The following is a 24,287-nucleotide window of genomic DNA, read 5'->3' as shown; positions in this document are numbered from 1 at the left end:
TCTGAGATCTATGATAGGTCTCAACTCCCTTCCCCATTTTTTTTTCTGAATGAGGAAATGTGACGGGCCGGCTATACCCCGCTCTGATGGCACAAGCCCGCCCTGCACTCAAACGGCTCCGATCCCCGTGTTACACAGGGAACCTGGTGCACGGCCATCCGCCTGCGCCACTTGTTCTCACGCCGCGGCCCAGCTGCACCACGACACCATTGAGGAGCGGGGAGGTGGAAGGGCATCCTGACACAATGGTTGGGGGAGGGCGCGTAGGCACAGCGGAGGTGGGGGCGGGGGACGAGGAAGAGGAAGGACGTCAGAGGGGAGGGCTGGGAGCGTGAGCACGATGGCGGGTGATATAAAAAAAGAGGGAAAGAAGAGCGTCGGGGGAGGCAGCAAGGAAGGAGGCATGCAGGGCAGAGGAACAAGCCAAGAATGCCTGAGTAAGATGTGCAGGGGTAGGAAGTAGCCCAGGGCAGGACTCACTGCTTATAGCCCATGGGCTGGTGTGTTTCGGCAGGAGCCCCACCAGATGGCCCAGACTGTGATGGTACTGGTCCTTAGGACTCTGGGCTGGGACCTGTGAGAGAGGGCGTGAGAGAGTATTCCCCCCCCTTCCCCAGAGAACCTCCAAAGGAGGGAGAATAAAGGGTAACAACTGTGTGGACCAAAGTGCACCTGACAGCAACTGTGTCAGGGGAACTAGGCAAACTGAATGGACAGATGATTGGCCACCAGAGTCTGGTGAGCCCATAGAGGAAGGGGGAACAACCTATGAACCTTCTTACAGGAAGTAGTTGGAGTAAAATCCCTTCTCTTGATATGGAGTGGGACCTGGTTGAAGGTGGTGGTGTAACTTTAGCTGTAGAAGAACTGAAGAGTTAGGAGTAGAAGTGAGGAGAGTAATAAACTTCCATCTATTCCTTTCTTCTCAAACTCGCAGCCCATAGGCCATTCTCAGGTGGAGCAGTTGTGCAATCTGGCCAGGAGAGGGGGGAGCCTGTTCATTCTCATTCCCTAAGCCTTGCCTCTTCTTACTACAGCTCTGCCCTCTCCCCCCATGGCATTCTATCCCCCAACAACGTGGACTTGGGAATTGCTGGCAGGACTGGTGTGGGGTGGCAGCAGTAGTTGGGCCCCCATACTCTCTATGGTGGCAGGAGTCGTGGGGAAGCAGAGTACATTTGGTGGGTATACTTGTTCCATTGTGCTCTGCTTCCCTGTGGTTCCTGCCACTGTGGGGAGTGTGTGTGTGGCCCAATCACTGTTGCCTCACCACATCAGGCCTCCCCGGTAATCCCTGAAGCCATGTCCTTGGGAATGGGGTGCCATGAGTAGGAGAGGGCGAGGCAATGGCAGGAATAGATGGGGCTTGAGAAATGGGAACTGACACCCCTCTTCCACCTCTGAGCCCACCAGGACTCTCAGGCCAGATTGTGCAGCTGCTCCAGCTGGGAATGGCCCATGGGCCAGGAGTTCAAGACCGCTGGTCTAGAGGCTCTATCTGCTGCTGAAGATGACAGAGAAGGAACTGAGAGGGGTCACACTGTGCACATGCTAGATGAGCACCAGCAGCACTATGAGATGGCTGCTGTGCATGCATGACATGAACAAGCATTGCTACCAAAAACCTTCAATCACTGACCCGAGGATGCACCAACACCTAAAGTGGAGCAACCATAAGGATGTCACTCAAAGAAGAATCACACTTTTTTATGCAATTCTGTCCATTTCGAGTATCCAATAAGATGACGACATTGAACTAAAACCATAATCTCTACATTTTTGAAAAATCCTTTTTTAAAACAGGTTCACAACTTTGAAGTTAATCTGTTTAACCTCCTACACTACATTCACCCGAAATACAATACCATTACAGTCTATGAAAAAATTGTATGTGACATATCCAGTAAGTTTGTATACAGGCCAACCCATGACTTATTATGATATGAACAGTGGCCAAGCCTCTGTACCACATACTTGTTTGCAATCCTACAATTCCTTGTTTATTTAAGTGAAATTATAACATACTCTCAGTGTCTTTTAATAAATTAAATCATGAGCCTTTGTTCTGTAAAAATGATGATTACTCATTATCAACTAAGCCCCTGATCTGGCAATGATCTCTGTATGGGTGAACTCTAAGAAGATATATGATTTCAATGTTAATTTACATTATACAACTTTACAAGTTGTTTTTAATTTGATTCTCCTAAATCTGAATGTTTTATACTAACAGGTTTGAATGTTTCATATTATAAAAGTTATCTAAGCAGGAGGGTCGACAGATCTGCTGGGCCCCTCTGCACTCCTGGAAGAATTGGAGTCTCACGTGGAAGGGGCAGGGCTGGAGCAGCTCTCACTGCCGCCTTGCATGCGCTGCTCTGGCAGAATTTTAAAGGGCCCAGGGCTTCAGCCATCCCTGCTGCTGCAGCAGCAGCCGAGAGTCCTGGGTCCTCCTTTTGAATCATCTGGCCCCAGATCACCTACCTGCCCCCTTGTTACTCCATCAACTGTAAATAACTACAGTAAGTTATCTTTCATAGTAAATCACTTAATAGTGAACATAAAGGTTTTCTTTAATGCAGGGAATAATCTTTTGAGGAAATCTTTGCCCCAATGTCAAGTCATTTCAATGTAGTCAGTTTTCCATCTCTGCTTACTTTTTGCCTAGATTGTCCTCAGTATATTATCTAAACCCTTCACCTTTTAAAGCGTCAAAAGGCCTTTTGTAAGAATCAAGGAATCTTATTATTCTCAAACAGATACTTTATCAAATAATAGGTTCTTAAAACTCATAGGACAGGCATCTTAAGTAATATTTCCAATAAATGAGCTAACCAGGAATATGACTTTAAGAGGGTAAATCACTAATACGTAGTTCTCTGCCATGATCAAACACTGAATACTCCCACAGGAGAAAGAACAACTGCAACACGAGTTAACTCATTCCTTGCATTTAAGCCCACTTTTAAAGTTTTTCCTGGCAGTCAGAATATGTTTTAAGTTATTAGAAGAGCTTTTGTCATAGTAAAATGAATTAGTTTCATTACCTAATTTTCAAAAATGAAATATTTACTTGAAGAACTGAAGAGTCCACCTATTTTGATAAGCACAATAAGAGTAGGAAGTTGGAGGGACATAGTGATGAAGTGGGTAAACATGTATTATTCTCCTTTTCCAAAAATCCAAAAGTACATTTATCTACTGCATTACTTTTTACAAAGTCCTCACCTCAGCTAGAGTACCACCTGCAATTTAAAGCAGGCCGACTGGCAGCCACAGCCTCAGGTTTCTCTAATCACAGAGCTTCCAACAAAGCCGCACTTCAAAGGAACTGGGCTTGGTGGTGCACCCTGAAAGTTAGAGGAGACACAAAACTTATATCTGGAGGACGTTAGGGCAGAACTAGTCTCTACTCTATTATGGGAAGTGATGGGCAAATCCCACATATCCAAATGTGAATACATTTTAGTTCTTCTATTTTGGACACAATCAATGCATCTTTAATTTATATTCTGTGTTCATTTATACAGTTCGGTTAATGCTTCATAAATTAAATTTTCACAGACAGCCAAATTCTGAACTCATTTACATATGTGCAACATTTTCGAATGTCAGCCACTGTTTACAACATTTTTCCCCATAGTACCTGTACCTAAAAGTGCAATTCAGGTATTCATCATTCTAAAATAATATATTAATAAAGCTAAGAGTCTTTGTGCAGCTATAGTCTGACATACTTTAAAAACAAAATTTACCCTTTTATTTTTCTTTCAATAACTAAACTGCTTTTTCATGTGAACAAACCTAAAAAGTCTAACCTGTCTAAACACTTCTCAGTGATAAACCAACCTCTTTTCATACTACTGTAGTTTTGAAAAAAAAAGTCTACATGCACAAACAAGTTAGCATTTCTTAATGTCTAAATGAAGTGCTTTGATTAGTATTCTTCCCAGTATAATTATTCTTTTACTCTTACGTATTCAGTGGGCATATATTAATTTCATTCTAAACTTCTAAACACCATCCTCACATACATGTTAACAAAAAAGTCATATTCACTTTGAAGTGACTTCAGAATGCCTGTGCAGACAATTCCAGATCAGGATAATATATGGTAGCTTGCTATTGAGATTGAAAATTGAGTATTATGCAACATAGGATGAAATATCTAAGGTGTCAATGACTTATGATTTGTGCACTAACATGAAGTTAATTCATATAGTGCCACTTCTGAATATTTTATTGAATTCCAGAACAAGAATAACTTCCTCTGTTTCTGCTTCTTTTGGGATGCAATATAATGTACACGATAACATGTATTGAACTTTATATTTCATCCCAAAAGAAAAATATATTGAAACTGTTCTTAGGAAAATTTAGAAGTGAAGATTAACAAAGCATCTAAGAATAATAATAACTTAGCTTTTTCAAAACCTGGGTATTAGTGAATACTAACAGTTTGGGTTTTATAGTAAATGTATTTTCTTATGTTGAATTTACAACTTTTTGTTTTGCTCACAGGAATTCATTTGAGCCAATTTTTCACTTTTTTTTTTTTTTTTTTTTACTCGCTTTATCTCTTGCCCTTTATAGAAATAGTAAAATTATGGCTAGGAATTTTCTACTTCATTTTCTGCAAAGGTTTCCTGTAGTGCATTTCAGACAACTCCAGGAAACTATAGTAACTATAGAACAGAAAACACAGAACAGAAGTATAGTAACTATGGAACAAAGGTTACCCAGAAGCCCGAGAACAGACCCAACCTATGCAACAGAAATGGGTAATAAAGAACGGACTGAAATTGCAGGGAGATGTATTGTCACTTAGTGGTCAACCATGTCAGCATCTAATTAGATCTGCAAGGTCATTAAATACTCTCCATCTAGTAACCATATGATTCCTCCTTGGTATCCACTCTGCTCCTGCATTCTAGTAAACATCCTGTTTCCGTAACAGGTGTTCTTTGAGATGAGTTGCTCATGTCCATTCAATATAGATGCACGTGCTTGCTACATGCACTAGTGCTGGAAGATTTTTCCTCAGCAATACTCATAGTACCCTGGAGCGGCGTGCACATGCCATGCTATATAGGGTACTCCCTGGCCTCTCCTTCCTCACTTCCTTCTTGCTGGGAAACTCGGACAGAGGGGAAGGAAGGTGGGAAGTTGAATAGGTATGAGCAAAACATTTTGAAGAACGCCAGTTACAAAAACAGGTAACTATCTTTTCTTCTTCAAGAGTTTACTCATGTCCATTCAACATAGGTGACTTCAAGAAGTATCTGTGGCAGTAGGTAAGAGTCTCAACAACATGCAAATTACAACACAGCTCAACCGAATGCTGCATCATTCCTAACATAATGTATAAATGAATAGTGGGCTGCGAAGGTGTGCACTGAAGACTATGTTGCAGCACGACACATGTCTTGCCTGGGGACATTTGCTAAAAAGGTAGTGAAGGAGGCGTGGGTTCTGGTCGAATGAGCTTTGACCAAGTCTGGGGCCAGAATGCTCTACAGAGCATAGCACGTGCTGATGCAGGCAGTGATTCATCTGGATATTCTCTGAGATCATCCCAGATGGCCTTTCATTCTATTCACATAGGCCACGAACACCTGTGTGGGCTTACGGAAGGGCTTTGTTCTGTCCAGGTAGAACATGAGGCCCCTCCTTACTAAAGATGTTAAGGACTAGTCAACTATCCAATAAGTAAATGCTTATCGGATAGTCAGATGACTAGTTGATTAGTCTCTCCTCCTCCTCCCCCCCCGCCCGCTGCCTCTATCAAATAAGGGATAAGGGGGGAAGTTGTGGTACTGCAAAGCGGCAGCACCACATAGCTGATCCTCTGCTGTGCGGCACTACCCCTTTGAAATGCTGCCTCGGCATTTCAAAGGGGCAGTACCACATGGAGCCTGGAATCAGCTGGGGATTCCCCAGCTGCTCGCGAGTTCTGGGGGAAACACCATGCGGAGCCCGGGATCAGATGGGGAGTCCCCATCTGACTCCGGACTCCAAGTGGCATTTCAAATCGGCAGCGCAACATGGAGCAATTTAGAAGAGCTTGTGGAGGTGTACCGGTAGTTCGGAATAGGAAGCATAATCCAAACTACCTAGTTCGTGCTGCGTGTAGCCGTGGGCACGGAGTCCGAACTAGCGGACATTTAAAAATGGCGGCACCCGGCAACATGCAAATGAAGCCCAGGAAATTCAAATCCCAGGCTTCATTTGCAACTCCGGTTGCCTATATTAACCACCCTAGTTCGAACTAGGGTGGTAGTGTAGACATACCCTCACTGAGGAAGAGGGGCCAGAGACTGCAGGAATAACCTTTCCAGGCCCTTAAAAAAGCAGTTCATGAGATGGTGTGAGATGACTGAACACCCTTAGATCGGTGGATGGAAGGCAGAAATTGCAGCAAGATGCACCTTAACTGAGGTGAGAGCAAGACCTTTATATTTCAAGTATAAAACAACAACAAAAATCCCCGTGGAGAAGTGACAAACCCTGCAGTTATTTGAGGTCATTTTAAGTGTGGTGTTACTCAAACCTCCGTGAAGTTTACACAAGCAAATTCCCCTTTCATGGTATTTTTTTTAGAGACTTAGGATTTGGTTCTTTGAGAACAGTACAGAATTTAGCTAGATACTTGCAAATCTGTTCACATTTCCTATTAAAAAAAAAAGTTTTTCCTTTGGTTATCTTTACTAAACTGATTTAATAAAAATGTGACACTTGTGTGTGTCATTTCATCTCTCCTCTCTTCTAAGGGATGATATTTCTGTGCGTGTTGAGTGCACATACAACAAGGAAAACCTCAGACAGGAGACACAGGATTAATATTTCAATATACAATACTGCACAATCCTTACCATGCTACAAATCTACACATTTATAGTATTATATAGCAATAAATCTTGCTATGTTCCAAGCTTGCTGAAAATTCATTCATATTCAAATAAAAAGGAGTACTTTTCATTTTACTTCATTTTCTCTTGCATTTTTCCTTTTTCTATGGCAATAAAAACCCTGCTGCTCCCTCTGCTTCCCCTTTCCCCACCCTGAACTATTTCTCTTTGGGACTTGCCTTGATTTTCCCAATTCTTTCATTCTGAAGCCAATATATCTAGTTTTTCATCAGCAAAATCTTATGTGTATAGTGCCTTGCCTTTGCCTATGAGGACAAGAACATTATGACTTGCTGGCAGGGACTGAGGTTCTTATTGGCACAGCTGACTTTCCCCTTTTCTTTCCACCTTAGTTTGCATGTCACTCCAGCATTTTCCATGAACACCATTTGGTCAGGAAATAGATCAGAAGAATTTTAAAAGAAACTGTCAGCCTGGTTATAAACAGCTCCTGTTTTTGTACCTTCAGTCTTTTGCTTATTGGATTGCACCCCAATTTATAGACATAAAAATGGAGTTCAGTTTTTGGAAGATCGCATTTCATGTTTTTCAATATTAACTATTTGCAATCCTGATTCCCTATCCAGGGAAAACTTCCCACTGAAGTCAACAGAAGTTTTATCTTTCACAGGGAATGCTTAATCAGCTCTGTTAAACAATGAAAGAAACTGGTTAATATTCTTTGACAACGGGCTTTTGCCCTTCTGGAGTCACAGTGATGTCAATTTTCAGCACAATGGAAAATGTGGAATTTTAATATCTAGAAGAATGGGACAGTGTACTAACAGTTGCAAGCTCAGAATGTCCTTTGGACAATGTGTGTCATGCATTTTACATATTTTGTAAATTCCTTTTATTTTATCAGCAATTAAAGAACCTGCATGAGTCTGAATCTGAACAGTGTTGCTAATCCTTGTCATTAGTCAGACCCACCAAAATCATGAGATTGGCTTAAAAATCAAGAGGATTTTTAAAAAATGAGATGTGGGTTCTCTTTATATCCATTCCTGAGCCTTTAAAGTGCTCTCACATTACACATGTGGCTGACAGCAGGGCTGACAGCAGGAGCCACACAGGACTCAGAGGGGGCCTCCCTCATGGGACCCTGTGAAGAAGGGCTTAGATGTCATCCCCAGGAGGCTGGGGCTCCTGCTGTCAAGCCCTGACACCCAAAGCTGGCTGACAGCAGGAAACTCTCCTTGCAAGGGCCAGGACTTCAGGGCTGACTGTGATTTCAAAGTAGATCTCATGATCTAACTCTCAAATGTCAGAATTTTTATTTTCAGTCATAAAGTCAGTCACATTTTGTTCTATCGCAATATCGTGAGTCAGGCTTAATTTTACTTCAAAATTGCATCTCTCACAATTAATTCAGGAGAATTAGCATATCTGCATAAAATATATTCCAATGGCTCTTTTTACTGTGTATATAAATATTGTAGAGACACTGAAATGTCCCTCAACCCTACCTTGAATAGAAAAACTCTGCAGAACAATTCAGTTACCATGTCCATTTTCTTCAGAGAACTCTCTAATGCTGCAACTGGCCTTGTGATAAAAAGCTACATATTCTATTACCAAGTCCTTGAACTATGCCTCTTCCTTACCTAGATTTCTTAGACAATATCCAAAAAGTACTAGTCCACATTAAGTTTCTTCTGTTTTCTTTAAAGATAGAACCAGACCAACTATTTACTTACTGTCTTTGACTTTATTTGCCACATTTCAACCTAGTGAAAAGTTGTTATAATCAAATTCTAACTGAATGGCTGTGTCTACATTGGCACCTTTTTCAGGAAAAGGGATGGTAATGAGACCAGTCGGAATTCCAAATGCCGCGGGGGATTTAAATATCCCCCTGCAGCATTTGCATGAACATGGCTGCCGCTTTTTTCCGGCTCGGGGCTTTGCCGGAGAAAAGCGCCAGTCTAGGCGGGATCTTGCGGAAAATAAGCCCTTTTCCGGAAGATCCCTTATTCCTACTTGAATAGGGATCTTGAAAGTAGGAATAAGGGATCTTCCAGAAAAGGGCTTATTTTCCGCAAGATCCTGTCTAGACTGGCGCTTTTCTCCGGCAAAGCCCCGAGCCGGAAAAAAGCGGCAGCCATGTTCATGCAAATGCCGTGGGGGATATTTAAATCCCCCGCGGCATTTGCAATTCCGACTGGTCTCATTAGCATCCCTTTTCCGGAAAAAGGTGCCAATGTAGACACAGCCTATGGGTGTGTCTAAACTACACCCCTCTGCCAACAGAGGGATGTAGATTAGGCACATCGCTATTGCAAATGAAGTGGGGATTTAAATATCCCATGCTTAATTTGAATAGAAATGGCAGCTGCTTTTTCCCAGCGTGGCACTTTGCCGGCAAAAAGTGGCAGTCTAGATGGGGATTGGTTGACAAGGAAAGCCTTTTCTGACTGATCCCTCACGCCTCGTGCAACGAGGTTTACAGGATCGGTCGGAAAAGGCTTTCCTTGTTGACTGATCCCCATCTAGACTGGGGATCTAGACTGCCGGAAAAGTGCCGCTGCGGCAAAAAGTGGTGGCCATTTCTATTCAAATGAAGCGTGGAATATTTAAATCCTCACTTCATTTACAATAGCGATGTGCCTAATCTACATCCCCCTGTCAGCAGAGGGGTGTAGTTCAGACACACCCTATATGATTAGGATAGTGTTTCCCAAATGGTGTTCTGCAGAACCCTGGCTTCCGCGAAGTGAAAATAAGGGTTCCGTGAGAAAATTCCATTACTATAACATTTTATTATTTAAAAAATAATAATTAATATTTAAGCATTTATGAATTTTATTGAAAACAATTTTCATTTGTGTTTGCCACGATAAGTGTCCCTGTGTACTGCCAGCTTAGCCAAAGAGTGGGGATGATGATGTGACTACTCAATATAATGCATATTAGTTTTTGAGCTTTATTTTTTGTACACATTAAATCTTATTTTTGTTTTTAATTATGTACAATGAAACTAAATATTGGTCTCATGACCTTATTTAGCATTTGTTTATTATTATCCTTACTTATTTGTGATCTACTTTTTCTGCTCTATATATAAGACTATTATTAGGGGTTTCGCAAAATTCTGTCAAATTTAGAAGGGTTCGGTGGCCAAATAAAATTGGGAAACACTGGATTAGGGATTAATAATTAAGTGGTAATACAACATTAACTATAGTGGTCTAAACAGAGTTGTTACACTGACTTTTAGCAGCAATAAAAGGAGAGAAAGAAACGGGATCAATTTTAGTTTCCTTTCCCCATAATGTGTTCTTGTCATCTACTTGCTTCTTCTATATTTAAAATGGCATTAAAATTCTTTTTTTAAGTCATCCAACAAGATACATAATAGAAGATCTTTTAACTTAATTTGCCATGATAAATGGATTTATATAAAGCAAAATTTAAGATAAATATGTATGCCTGGCTATCCATATTTATGTCACTAAAAAGCTTAATCACATTTTCATGTTTTTTCCAGAAAGTGGATAAATCTGCATATAGAAAAAAATCATATTAACATTTTTCAGAATTAAACACAATTAATATCCATATCCATATGTATCTGAATAATTAAATATAAATCCATTACCACAATCTTGGTACATTTATAACTTTTATATTGTTTGAATTCTGAATTGTAAATTGGAATGTGATCTATACAGCCTGGAATCCTTAGGAGCTAAAATGCTATAGTTTTAAATCATTTTCCTCTTTATTCTCAGCTCATTTTGGCAGAATCCTTATAGCTAAGTACGCAATAAATTATGTTGTAATGCTTCAGTAATTTTACAACTGGATTAATTTTCTAGGTAAGCAAGTACCATATGAGGAACTTAAAATTTTTTATTGTGACTTCTTGTAACCCCTCAAGCATGCTTATGTACAGCTAAGTATCATGTGGTTGATGGGATGTGTTACTACACTCGTGATGAGTTATTGTTCTGAAATAGTTCAAAAATAGATTTTTTCCTCTTTGTTCCTGTAGTTATTCCCAACCTAAACAAAAACAGTTTGCAAATTTCAAATTCATTTGAATCAAAATCACAATGCAAATGAATGAACTCTAACAAGACTGAATTTTACTCAAAGAACCATTATCAGATTCTAATATATTTACAATGGAGATTATAGAAAAAAATAAATTCATAAACAGACATCTAGCTAACAACAAATGCAATATACTAAAATGTAGAGCTAAATGTCAAGAACAGGACACTTACAGCATTCTTTTCAAATGCATAACTCCCAATTAAACTTTTCTGAACGATCTCAAGCCAAAATAGGATGCATAGAAGCATGCTGCCTCCCAAACCCCAATATCCTGTCCTTTGGATAGTCAGGTCAATATATCTGGTCTAATTGTATTAACTCAATTCACACACAGAAATTCCACAAGAACAGACATTTCAGCAGTAAGGTAGCTGACCTCTGACCAAGAGTGACAGATAGGGTCTGACTAAACTACATCCCTTTTTCGATAAAGGGATGTAAATTAGACATATTGAAATTGTAAATGAAGCCGGGATTTGAATTTCCCATGCTTCGTTTGCATAAAGGTGGATGTGGCTTTTTTTCGAAAAGTCGCTTTTCTCAAAAAATCCACGGTCAAGACTGAGATCTTTCGACAGAAATGCCCCATTTCAAAAGATCCTGTAACCCTCATTTTTTGAGTCACAGGATCTTTCAAAACGGGGCATTTCTGTTGAAAGATCCCCATCTTGACTGTGTTTTTTTTTTTTGAAAAGCGGCTTTTCAGAAAAAAAAAGCTGCGGCCTCCATTATGCAAATGAAGTACGGAAATTCAAATCTCAGCTTCATTTACAACTTCGATTTATATCCTTTTATCAAAAGGATCCTTTTATCAAAAGGATAAATAAAAAGGGATGTAGTTTAGACATACCCATGGAGTCCAGTGTAGGAACAAGATGAGGAGCATAATAAGAGCAAGGGTATAACTGGTTAAACTTTATCTCAACATATACAGTACGTACAGATGGTGGAGAAGCTGTCACTTGTGGAGGCAAGCTCCCTAGCTGTTGGCCCTGCTCATACTCCACCACTCCCCAGGCTCTACCCCCTTTAAATAGGTCCCTCTCTTCCCCACTGTCCCCCTCTTTGCTTCTTTCCCCTTCCTTGCTCACCCTCTTCCAGTCAGATACCTGAACCCAAATATAGCAAATGACACTTGGAAAAAAAAAAAAAAAAAAACTACCACTCTTTTCTCTACTTTCTTCTAAACAAAATGAAGCATGTTTTAAACTGCTTGCCAGATTGTGAAGACTAGACATGCAGAAGGTACCTAATTAAAAACTCTAAATTTGGAAATAAAAAAATGTCAGTCACAGGTTTTTCAATATATGCTTAAATCTGTTAGAAATTTATTTGCAAAAACTTTGTACTAAGGGTAAGTCAGCTGTCTTGCTGAAAACAATGTTAATGAAATACATGATGCAGCTCTTCTGTTTTACATTTCCTTAATCAGTATTTCTAATCTGAATTTATATTTTAAATATAGTCTTAAGCCTTCATAAAGTAATCATTCCAAATTACTACATATTTAACACATTGAAACAAAGGCATTATTTTAAATTAATCATTCAAGGAGGCTTAGTGTGTTCATAACAAAGTTCATTGCTTTTAGAAAATAGGGACACTAACATTTATTTTATGTGATTTCCATAACAATAGAAATGTTTATGAAATTTCTCCATATGTTTATGTTAACAGATTTGTTTCTAAAGAATTTAGCATAAAAAGGATATCTTATGAAGGTACTGTTTTTGATGGAGGCTTCTCTTAAAACAAGTTCAATAAATAGTATGAAGCAAAGAAAGGGAATCTCATTTGTCCAGCTTTCTGGGGGGGGAAAGAGGGTGTTGTCGCTTAGTTTAAGGGCTCTTTTAAATGGGGGTAAGGGTCTACAGAAAGAAAGATTACATTAGGGATGGACAGAAAAGACAGGAACACTTTGGAAGCAAGTTTTTATACTTTAGTACTTAAAATGTGTATTTTATATACGGGTGATGTTTTGAAGAATTTATTTTAAAAACTATATGTCTGAAGATCCAGACACGAAAGGCTAAAGATGAATACTAATATTGTGAGTCTAAAAAGCATGCAAGGATTTTTAGAGATGTGATTTTAAAACACATCTAAAGTAAACAAAGCCATCACACTAAACAAGTAGAGAAAATCCTGTTTAACAATAATGCCAGGGGACAGAATCTGCACTCCAGGAAGCCTTTATGACTCTTGTGGCAGAGAAAATGGATGTTGAGCAATATAAGAGAACCAAACAAGAGTTTTTAATTATCCAAAGCTGAGGGGATGACAGCGTACATCATCCTGTGAGCCTACAAAAACTAAACCTTCTTGGCTTGAAAGGCAAGAGCTGCTGGAAACTAGATATAAGTAGGAAATCTGCTTAGACAGAGATTGTAACGTGCTGAAATTAAAATTTCAGTTAGTAAAATGCATGTTTTGTTTTGTTTTACTTGTAACCATATCTTTCTTTTATTCTTGCTTAGTATCTCATAAATCTCTGTTGTTTGTTAATAAACTTGGTTTTGTTTTTTACAAAATCACCTTAGTGCTGTGTATTGAAGTGGAGTGTGAGTCCTCTGCTAAACCAACAGGCTTATGTGTGTTCTATTTGTTTGGAAACAGTGAATTTGATCATTTTTGTGAATGTCACAGTGAGAGAATCTGGACAATTCAGAGACACATCTCTCACTGTTTGTTATCTTCAAGTCAAGGTTTAGGTTGGCAGAGTTATGAACAGTTTGCTGGCAAAGCAGATAGGTTGGTCTGTCAGGGAAGGGCACACAAGGGCTTCCAGGAGGTCAACCCTGTAGTAACTGATCCACCAGGGGTTGATTTAGCAGCTTTAGTGAAGAACGCTAAATCAACCTCAGATCATTCTCCCATTGACTCCAATACTCCACCGGAACAAGAAGCAAAAAGTAAGTTGAAGTGAGAGTTTCTCCATTGAACTAGTGCAGTGTAGGCACCACAGTAAGTCAACCTAAGCTACATCAGCCCCAACTCATTATTCATGTAGTTGAAATTATGATATATAGGTTGACTTAACCCCATTGTTTAGATCTACCCCAAGCAGCAGCAAAGCTCTCATTCTTGCTACACCAGAATGGTAACATGGTCAGGCCCCAGTTCTGAGAGTACAGTGTTACACCATCCAAACTAAAATAGGTTTGGAATTTAGGGCCCAGGTTTGGTGCTTAGCTTCATTTATTTTACTTACTCTCATGTCTTGTAACTTACTTCAGTTACTTAAGTAACGTCACTTACTCTTGTGCTTAACTTCACTTACTACTTCTGAATATTTGCCTTGAAGTGTGGGAACATGGAAAGGGGACTAATCCTAATTTTACAGTCCCTATCTACCAATGTTCTGTCTAATCTTTTCCATCCATGTGTGGAATAATTGTATGTGCACCAAGGCATATGCAAATGTGCACCCCAACAGAAACACAAAATGTAACTGTAGACACTCTGCTAATCAACTGGGCAGCATCTGAATTTCTCCTGAGTGGCCACACAAACACATAGTTTACAGGGAACACTGCTATCCACTAAACAGAGACGCCTGCCTTCTCTAGGTTCAGAAAAAGACACTTCTATTCATTTGCCCTCTTCACCCAGGCACCCTCCATTGTAGTAGATAAATTTGCAGAGCGTGCATGCAATAGCATGTAAAACTTTTCAGTACAGATGATACTCTTCCCCATATTTTGAGAACATTTGGACTATGTGAGGGTCTTCTGCTGGTAAAAACTGGCAGAGAGTCTGGCTTATAGTCCAAAAGTATATACCACATTACACAGTTATATATTGTATGTTCACTTATTCAGTCTAGACAAAAATATACTTTGAGGTAAAATCCTGGCTTCACTGAAGTAAATGGCAAAATCCCTATTGACTTCAATTGGGCTGGCCAGTGTCAGTACCAGGACATACCATATTTAACCCTGCTGGCCAGCACTGCCACGCTTATAATGAGCCTCTTCCACTGACTCTATGTTGTGAGCCAAACCACTTTGGCTATTGCACAGAAATGTTTTGTCCGTGTGTGAAAAGGTTACACGTGTATTGATATCAACTACACTAACCATGGTGCATGGCATTCAGAGAACTAAGTTCCGCATTTTCAGATATCTTTCAGGGAATAACTTATACCTAAGAGACATAGTTTACTACAAATCTCTTGAATTTTTTTCAGTTAACCTGAATTTAGTTTGTGACAATGGAACATTAAACTTGCTATTCTAGAGTTAAACTTAAAGGAAGAGAAAATATATACTAAACAATGAGAGAATTTAAAAGTAAGTATTGCCATTTAAATTAGATGAAGTCATTAAAGTAGGTGATTATTAAAGATACAATTAATTTGGTTCTTATTCTCAGATCTGTGATAGTACAGAAACAATGCACTACAAAGGGAGATTTTACACACAAATGCAAATAAGTCTCTCTCAGAATCTTGAAAGTCTTAAAATTCAGATTTGTGGTGTATGCCTAAAAATAAAATAAAAAAAAACAATCCTCTGTATAAGAGCTTGAACTAGTTATGTATGAGTGCCAAAATGTGAAGAATAACTACACTAATACACCTCATAAAGCAAAGCAACAATATACATGGTAAATGCTTAAATCAGAAGCACATGAAGAATTATATATATGAAGAGGTAATTAAACACTCACTGTGGACCTCTGCCTGAAAAGAAAAAGAAAATGCATCTTAAAAGAAGAGCACCTTTGACATATGCAGGAACCTCTTAAATATGATTGAAGTTATTTGATTGGAAGGGTTAGGCCAGTGATCTCCAACCTTTTTACACCCAAGATCACTTTTTAAATGTCAGGACAAGCCAAGATCTACCCCATCCTTCCCCCAAGACTCCACCCCTTCCTTGAAGTCTCACCCTCTCTGTTCCCCTTCTCTCCATCACTTGCTATCCCTGGCCCTTATACAGTCTCAGGGTACAGTTACACTACCACTTTTTTTAAATCCTTCTGTTGGAAGAGATTTTTCCAACATTTTGGCCTGTCTAGACTGGGCCAAATGTCAGGAAAAAAAACTTTTGGAAGCCCCCTTAATCCTCATGGAACGAGGAATACAAGGGCTGCCAAAAGAGTGTGTTCGCTGGAAAAACTCCTTCAGTGTTGGGGAAGGATGCTGAGGTAGGGGACAGGGTGCCAGTGGGTGCTGGGGTAGGGGACAGGGTACTTGTGCGGGTCTGGGTGGGGGGGAAGGGACAGGGGATTCTGCAGCTGCGCGTCAAGGCCCAGGAAGTGCACGGGCTGCTCCCCTGTTCCCCAAACAGCAGCGTGGTACCTGAAATGCTGGTCCATTGCATGCCTGCTGCCTTTCTGCGGGGTGGGGGGCAGAGAGGGAGCAGGAGGGGAGGGAGTCCTGGACCGCACCAGCTCCAACTGCTCGGGCAGCACGTGCCTTGCTCCTTCGCTCCCCATGGCAGTGTGCCCTGCATGAGCAGTTGGAGCTGGCACAGTCCAGGACTTCCACTCTCTCACCCATCCTTCCCCCACACACAGGAAGGCAGCACGGGAATAAAGTCCCCAGTGTGCAACAGACCGGCATTTTAGGTACCGCGCTGGCTGTTTGGAGGTGGGGGGGGAGCAGCCCTCGTACTTCCAGGACTTGGTGCAGCTACAGAACTCCCCTCAACCCCGCAGGAAGCCTACGCTACCTCCGTTCATCTTGGGGGTTGGGAGTAGCGAGGGGGCCCTCCGAAAGCCTCATGATCGTCTGGTTGAGCCCTCAGGATTGACCAGTCGATTGCAATCAACGGGTTGGTGACCATGGGGTTATGCTATTATTTCTAGTTTGAGTTATATGATTAATAACTTCCTTACAAGACTCATCCTCTGTTACTGATTCCATAACTTATGCTAGAATGCCTTGGATAGCCTTTCTCATTTTCTTCTGTCAGATAAAAAGACATCTCCAATTGACTTTAACAGCCTTATACCAAGACTTGAAGAAAGCTAAAGAGCCTTCTGAAACTTATCTTCATTGGAAGAGGAAGACAGAAATTCTAAAGATAAAAACTGAAAACCATCAATGGAAAATGTACAGATAAATCGAAGGGCAGACTTGCATGCTATATCAATTGTATCTTCATTAGCAATCAATTGTATCTTCATTTCACTTATTGTTCTGACATGCTAAAGATACTCACTGGAAACTGTTCAATAACCCATTGTTGGAAAATTGTTAATGCTCTACTTGTACTGCATCATTTTGAAGCTCCATGGGAATTTGGGTTTGCACAGCTTATTAGGATGTGACCTTTCCCTTAGATTTCTTATTTTAAGATCAAGTTACCATGAAATGTCCCCAGTGGGAGTTGCTGTGCTTCCTTCACAGATAAGGAAAACAGTAATGGCAACTTACAGAAAAAGGACTTTCCTATATTTCTACAGGACAGATAACATTGTGGTCTTGAGAGACATCCAAAGTATTCTTGGAGGGTAAGAGGAAAGTCATGTGGTATGTTAACAATCCCCCCCCCCTTTCCTCGAAACATAACAAGGGTATTTCCATGAATCTTTTAAATCCCCTCCTCATATGCTTTCCCCGCCCTGCCTTTTTATTTTTTTATTTTTGCACTTCAGAATCTTTACTAACATTAAGTTTTGAGGAACTGCCTACGTGTCTGGGCTCCTACTATTCAGGGAGCTGAGACCTATTCAGGTTGTCAGATAGTTTTGGTATTCATTATTCTGCCTGAAAACCCATTTTATGACCAGTCTGGATTTGCTATTATCATCTCCATGTTCTTCAGTACAACTCTTTTTCCTTTAACATGGACTTTGCCACTTAGACCATATTTATTTTCTCAGTACTCCCATGCTAGCAGATTACTATAATTCACTCCTGTGAATTAAATCTGAAAGATTCAGGAGTTAGAATAATGCAGCTTTCCAATGCCTTTTTTGTTTTTCAGACAAGGAATGGGTAACACTGCATCTCACTGCCCTAGTCTACTGACTCCTTCGTGTTAGGGACTGTACAAACATTTTCTTTGCTTATTTTATGATAGTGCTTCTGCCTTCCCTAAGCCACTGGGCCCAACTTTATTTTAATCACTATTGATTAGGTAGAACCCAAATACACAGAGAAATAAATATGAAATAAATTTATGTTTAAATGATGCTGATTATAACCTTAACTCCATTCATCTGAAGAACTGAGTTGTGTCCATGAAAGCACATGATATCATCTATGTTCTTTTTAGTCAGTAAGGTGCAGCAAGACTATTAGTTATTTTTTAAGATTTCAGTTAGGGTGCGTCTACACAGCAGGGCTTAACACGAAATATGCTATGCAGATTGAGTGTAGCTTGTTTTGAAATAGCTTAGTTCAAAATTTGGAGTACCTACACAACACTTATTTCAAAATACAACACTCTTCCTAAGATTTCTCTTACTCCTCGTACAATGAGGGTTATAGGAGTCGGAATAAGAAGTCCTCCAGCTTGACAGTATTTTGACATTATTTCAAAATAACTGCCTGCTGTGTAGACATGGACTAAGTTATTTCAAAATAATGCTAGTTATTTTGAAATAATGTTGCTGTGTAAATGTATCCTTATAGACTAACAAGGCTACCCCTCTGAACTTTTGTAATCTATGTATTTGGCAAATCAGGATTGTAAAAACTGGCAGTTTTGGATTATTCAAATTTTTCTTCAAGATAGAGTAACTTGCTTTCTGAAAACAAAATCAGAAGAAAAAAGACAAGAGCTGAAAAAAGTAAATATTTTGCCTTTTGGGCATTCAGGGTACTAACATATAACTGTTAATCTTAACCATAAAATTCACAGCTAAGTAAATAGCATAATGTACCAAATAGTGAAATATAGTAAATGCTCAATTTAAGTATTTAATATCCTGGAAAAAGCTTGTTAAATTAATACACTGGCTATGCATCTCCTCTTAATTTTATACATATGTATTATATATACTCATCACCATATCTGAATATTGTGGCAACACTCTAATTAACAGGAGAATGGAAGAGCTCTAGTTCCCCTCTCCCCTCCCCCAAGAAGCCTAGAGAAACCCATGCTGTCTCAAAGGTCTGAGGACTCTCTAATTGATGGGGTTGCAGAGGGACATTTAAATTGTGTTCGTAGGCGGGGGAGGCACAGATTTGTGCCTTCCATCCCACCTGACTCTTTTCATATCAGGTGCCCCCATACCACTACTAGCAGCCTGATGTTGCTGGACCACGAGTCCCTGCACACACCCCATCCAAATCTGAGTGGTTAGTGTTGCAACCTAGCATACAGGATTGTGGTGCCTGAGTATTGCTACATCAGGTCACAACACCACTCACTCAAATTTGGCCCCACCATTATGTCCAAAAATTGGTCATGCCATGGTCTGGTTAGCCCTTCTACTCTGCAGCCTATGAATCACTGGGAAAGTTATAATTAGAATAAGTGAATCTATAAAAAAAACTTCATATCTGGGTGAAATTCTCTCTTTAGTCATGTCTGTTGTCCCACTGACTTCTTACACAATGAGGGCAAGAAAGGTTTCACTCCTTAAAGCATTTCTGCAGCTATAGTTGGATGATTGGTCTCTGGCTAGCTATATTTGCTTTTCCAGAAACTGTCCTTCCTCTTAAGCATTTACTGCTTTAAGAATCAAGAAGCAGGCAGCCCTTAAAGCAATTTGGATGGTAGGCCCTAGGAGTTAATTTGCAATCGACTTGAGGCCAATCTGCCTCCGTTGGGTAAGTAAAGAGTCATTATATAAATTAGTGAGTTAAAACTCTCTAACAGAATATGCAACACAGAACTGAATAAATCCAGCCTTGTGTGTTTCACTAAATGCATCTCCATAGAACACTGATGTCCTATGTAATCTGAATTCAACTGGCTAGTTCTATTTTATACAGTTTTTTATGCCACACTTATCAATGCAGTATCTGAATACCTCCCAATACAGGCAGTCCCCGGATTATGTACAAGATAGGGACTGTAGGTTTGTTCTTAAGTTGAATTTGTATGTAAGTAGGAACTGGTACATATTGTAGGGGAAACTCTAGCCAAACATTTCTCCAGAGCTCAGTTTTATTCTCCCACACCTTACTTCCCTTAGTCCTTTATTCTCAAGCTGAGGTGTCTGCTGAGAAAAGCCGCTCCGCGTCTCCCTGGTCTGCTGGGAGCGGGGGGGAGGGGGGGGGGGCGCTAGCTTCACGTCTTCCTGGTCTGCTGGGGGGAAGCAGCTAGTGTGGGGTTGCCTCACCCCGTTTGTAAGTAGGGATCCAATGTAAGTCGGATCCATGTAACCTGGGGACTGCCTGTAATCTATTAAACATCAGGACTGTACATCTGTCACATTGTTCTTTCATTCTTTAGAGAGGGAGAAATGTGTTCAGTGGAGTGTTTTGTTTTAATAGAGGTTTTAAAAATAAACTAACACACACACTAAACTAACTAAACTAACTTGTTGCTATGTATTTACACAAGACAAGAAATGCACCTTGCATGTGGAGTGGAAGGTAATGAGACTTATGATGGTCCTTAGTTCCTGGGGGAGTTCAAATTAAATCTAAAGTTGAAAATGAGTAGCCCACTGAAAGGAAAAGCCATTTGTTGGATAACCTTGTTTCTCAGAGTACAGTAAATCTGCTGGCATGCTTGAAAAATAATTCAGCCGGAGTTATATCTGTGTTCCTACTGCTGCAACATAAGAGTTTTTGCGACGGAGCACAGTCTAAGTGCTAAGAGTTTATTTACAGAGGGCAGGACTGAACTTTGCATGTGAACACATATAGAACGCGATAAAGATCTTTCTGTCCCATTGGTAATTTACAGAATTGTGATTTGCTACTCCCAAACACACCTATAATTGAATTCCTCAGTCATAAAATCACAGGGACTAAACATGTTCAGATATCCTTTATCAAGCCTTTTTTTTCTCTCTGTTAACATATTTCTAATGGAGCTTTACTTCTTTTTATAGAGTAATTTGCTTAAGTTATAAATTAACCCCAGTTTGTACTCTCCCACAGGCCACATATTTCAGCTTTTTAATGCTTCATGCAAAAATTTATGGTGTGGCGTCACTCTGAACTATAGCTGGTGGTGATATTATTGACAAATATCCAATACCTTTCTGGTACAGAAATAAAGCCAGGCATATAAAAAAGAAAAAGGTTTTCTTGTGAATTTTCAGGCACCTGCAGTTTCATGTAGTAATGTTGACTAAAGCAAGGCCCAATCCTGCAAACTTTTTACTCAGGACAGAAATTCCATATACTGTACTTCAGTGGCATCTGAAAGTGTTCAGCACTTCCCAAAATATACTCAATACTTTTCAAGAGACTGAGCCATAACTTCATTTTATCCATATTAACCAAACACAAACATATTTAAAAGACTGATTAAAAACAATTAAAATACATTTTCAATAACTTGTTTGGATATACAGACAAAACTTTAATTTCAGCAGCTGGGATAATAATACACAGACAATTTGCCTTACTAATCTTTTTTCTCGTCCAAAACCATTCAAATTTTGGAACTTGTCTTGACATGACCTTGCACAATAAACATAGCTTTTTCTAACGTTTCATTCCTGCTCTTTCTAAGGTTTCTCTTAAGAGAATGTGGAGCACTCTGAAAAAAATACTTGGTGATGATTCAGGGATTGACAATGTGATTTAGAAAACCTTGCATCTCTAAGTCACTCTTTCAGATCCAGCTTAGATTGGCCTGTGACCATGACTGAAGTGTATATTGCGTATAATTAATTAGGTTGTAAGGTAATCCAATTCCCAGGGTATGTGTCCATATCATCAGCATACAATCACAAATGGTTTTGGTTTATTTTAAAAGTTATTTATTTGGACTTTCTGATTTCATACATATTTATTCTAACATAAAACATATGACAAAGGGTCATCATTTATTTTTCATGCAGTAGAATCCCTCCTCTATTTTCTTCTCCTATTCTACCTTAAAAGCTGAGCTGTCCTTCCAAACAAGGCGAGCTGAATCTTGTTCCCTCCTCAGTATAATAATTCTACTCTGGAAGTTGTTTGACAGCCAATTGAAGTTAATATTTTAACATTTCCACATTAAACTGTGCTTTGTATGTCTAGTTTCTAATACTCTGGATCAATACATCTGTGACAGGCATTCCTTGAGATTTTTTTTTTGTAAGTGACCAAAGATTTGTTCACAGAAACTTCATCTATTTCATTATTTATAATAGGTCATTGTCCTATCTTTGTTTTGTCTTTGCAGAATTTGGTATTTTCTGCTTTTTTAACAGAATCAATAGCAACACAGCAGAAAGGGCTTTAACAGTCAAAATAAAATATCTTTATCAACTTAACAACACAAGTAACTTTTAGTTGCTAATTGAGTGCCTTTGGTGTTTAAATACCTACTATAAATACCTTAGGCCTTAATTTTTCATATATTTTACAATTTTATATTCATTTAGCAATTTTTTCCAAGTTGTACAAATCTGTTGGATTTTAAAATTGTCCTTGCTAGTTCTATATAGTTTAAAAAAAGATCCTGTGCTCTTACTGTAAATCCCAAATATAGGCTCCAGTCTTGCAAAGGAGACAGAAAGCTTCTGGAGGTAGCCGAGTTAGTCTGGACAGGATAAATTTAAAAAACAACAAATACTCTGGTAGCACTTTAAAGACTAACAAAACATGTAGATGGTATCATGAGCTTTCGTGGAAACAGCCCACTTCTTCAGATGACCAGAGTTTTGGATGTCCAGAACTAAAATAAATAGGGAAGGGGGACGGAGGAGCAGGGAGAAGGAAAGAAAAGGGAGGAGGGAAAAACAAGAAGTGGTAGTGGGTATAAAAAAATATAAAGGAGAAAGCTGAGCTGGAATGTAACAGGAAAAACAAATAGTCTATAAAAACCTAAAGACTGGATAGTCAAAAGAGAAAGAGAGAGAGAGCAGAAGAATCCTAAATTACTTTGTAGACTATAATGTTTCTGTAGGATATAAACATATATGGGGAAAACATGATGGTGTGATGTGGTCAAATTCTTTTATCAACATAAATTTGAAAGACGCGTATAACCCATGGGCATGCTATGTAAGTCATCCCAAAAGGGCGCTGATAAAAATCTTTACTTCTTACCTTCCCTCATCACCTATAAAGAATGCATATATGTCAAAGAACATATAGTTTAGAAATAGTAATTAAAAAAAATGTGTGATATGTTCTTCCACCTGAAAAGCCAAGGAAGCACCTCCCCACCTGCGGCCCGCTGTGGGCTATGGGGCTGCTCCAGTGCTGCTGGGCCCCCCATGTTGGGCTGCCAGCTCCCAGCCCACAGTAGATGAAAGCCGGTGGCCCTATATGGGGCCAGGAGGTGGCCACCCCATGAAGGGCTAGAAGCAGCGGGGCTGGAGCAGCTGCTCTTACCTATAGCAGAGAGTCTTGAGTTGGCTCCCCCACCCACCCCTATTTAATCAGTTAACTGATTAAACTTAATGTTTAACTAGTTAACTAATTAAATGGAATTTTACATCCATACCTCATGTATTTGCAGGTGTGCTTTTTAATCCAAGCCATAAATACTTAACTTTTAAATTTTTCCTTGTACATGAATCCTGTCTCTTCTTCCTTATCTTATCTATTGCTTTTCTCTGATCTTCCTCCACTTTGTCAATTTCTTTCTGGTAATATGGTGCTCAGAAATTAATATTACAAGTATTGTGTCATATCACTTTGCAAACTCATGTTTAATTTGCTGCCCTCCATCACCACTGGAACTTCTCTTGACATTAGCAAGGCCCTGTAATACTCTGACTCCATCCCCTTCCCCAAGCTCCTGGGGAAGGGCCCAACGGTGGACTGTTAGCTCCACTCAGCATATGCTAGAGATGGTTAATACATTCACTATTCCTTCCTCTCATACAGTCAGAAAAGCATGACAAGTCCATTCCTGCTCCTGCACTCAACTATCTCCCTTCAAACATAGACCCAGGAAGAGGGAGACCTGTGTACTTCATCAATGTTCTACTCTCTCTACTTGGTTATTTTTACCCATTTCCACAACATTTAAAGGATGTTGAAATTGGTCTGGCCAGGGGGCTAACTGCTAACTCCCGCCTCCTCACTCTCTCACTTGGTTCTCCATTCTATTCTGCACTCAAACACATCAACAGAAAGCCATGACAAATAGAAAGGGCAGTCAGTCAGAAGTCATCCTCCTGATAAAGGGTCAATTTTCACCAGAAGTTTAAGGTTGTTACATGAGTTGCATGGTGCTAAGTTGTGCCACATTTTCTGTTGATTCTGGGAAGTCAGAGAGAAATAGGAGAATC

General features: G+C 39.7%; 1 protein-coding gene across 5 annotated transcripts in view; it reads right to left on the bottom strand.

Moving 5' to 3' along the window:
• Positions 1 to 24,287, bottom strand: part of PPARG (peroxisome proliferator activated receptor gamma) — a 120,257-nt gene that overhangs the window by 80,306 nt on the left and 15,664 nt on the right. For 3 of the 5 annotated variants that reach the window (XM_075939637.1, XM_075939639.1, XM_075939638.1), the window contains exon 2: positions 3,229 to 3,350. The exons of the other annotated variants lie outside the window; for them this stretch is intronic. The gene's annotated coding sequence lies outside the window, so the exon portion shown is untranslated. The remainder of the gene's footprint in view (positions 1 to 3,228; positions 3,351 to 24,287) is intronic. 5 annotated transcript variants of the gene reach the window in all.

Source organism: Pelodiscus sinensis, chromosome 11, assembly GCF_049634645.1.
Source record: "Pelodiscus sinensis isolate JC-2024 chromosome 11, ASM4963464v1, whole genome shotgun sequence".
Lineage (NCBI taxonomy): Eukaryota > Metazoa > Chordata > Testudines > Trionychidae > Pelodiscus > Pelodiscus sinensis.
Note: the sequence above shows the minus strand (reverse complement) of the source record. Positions and strands in the feature narration are given on the sequence as shown.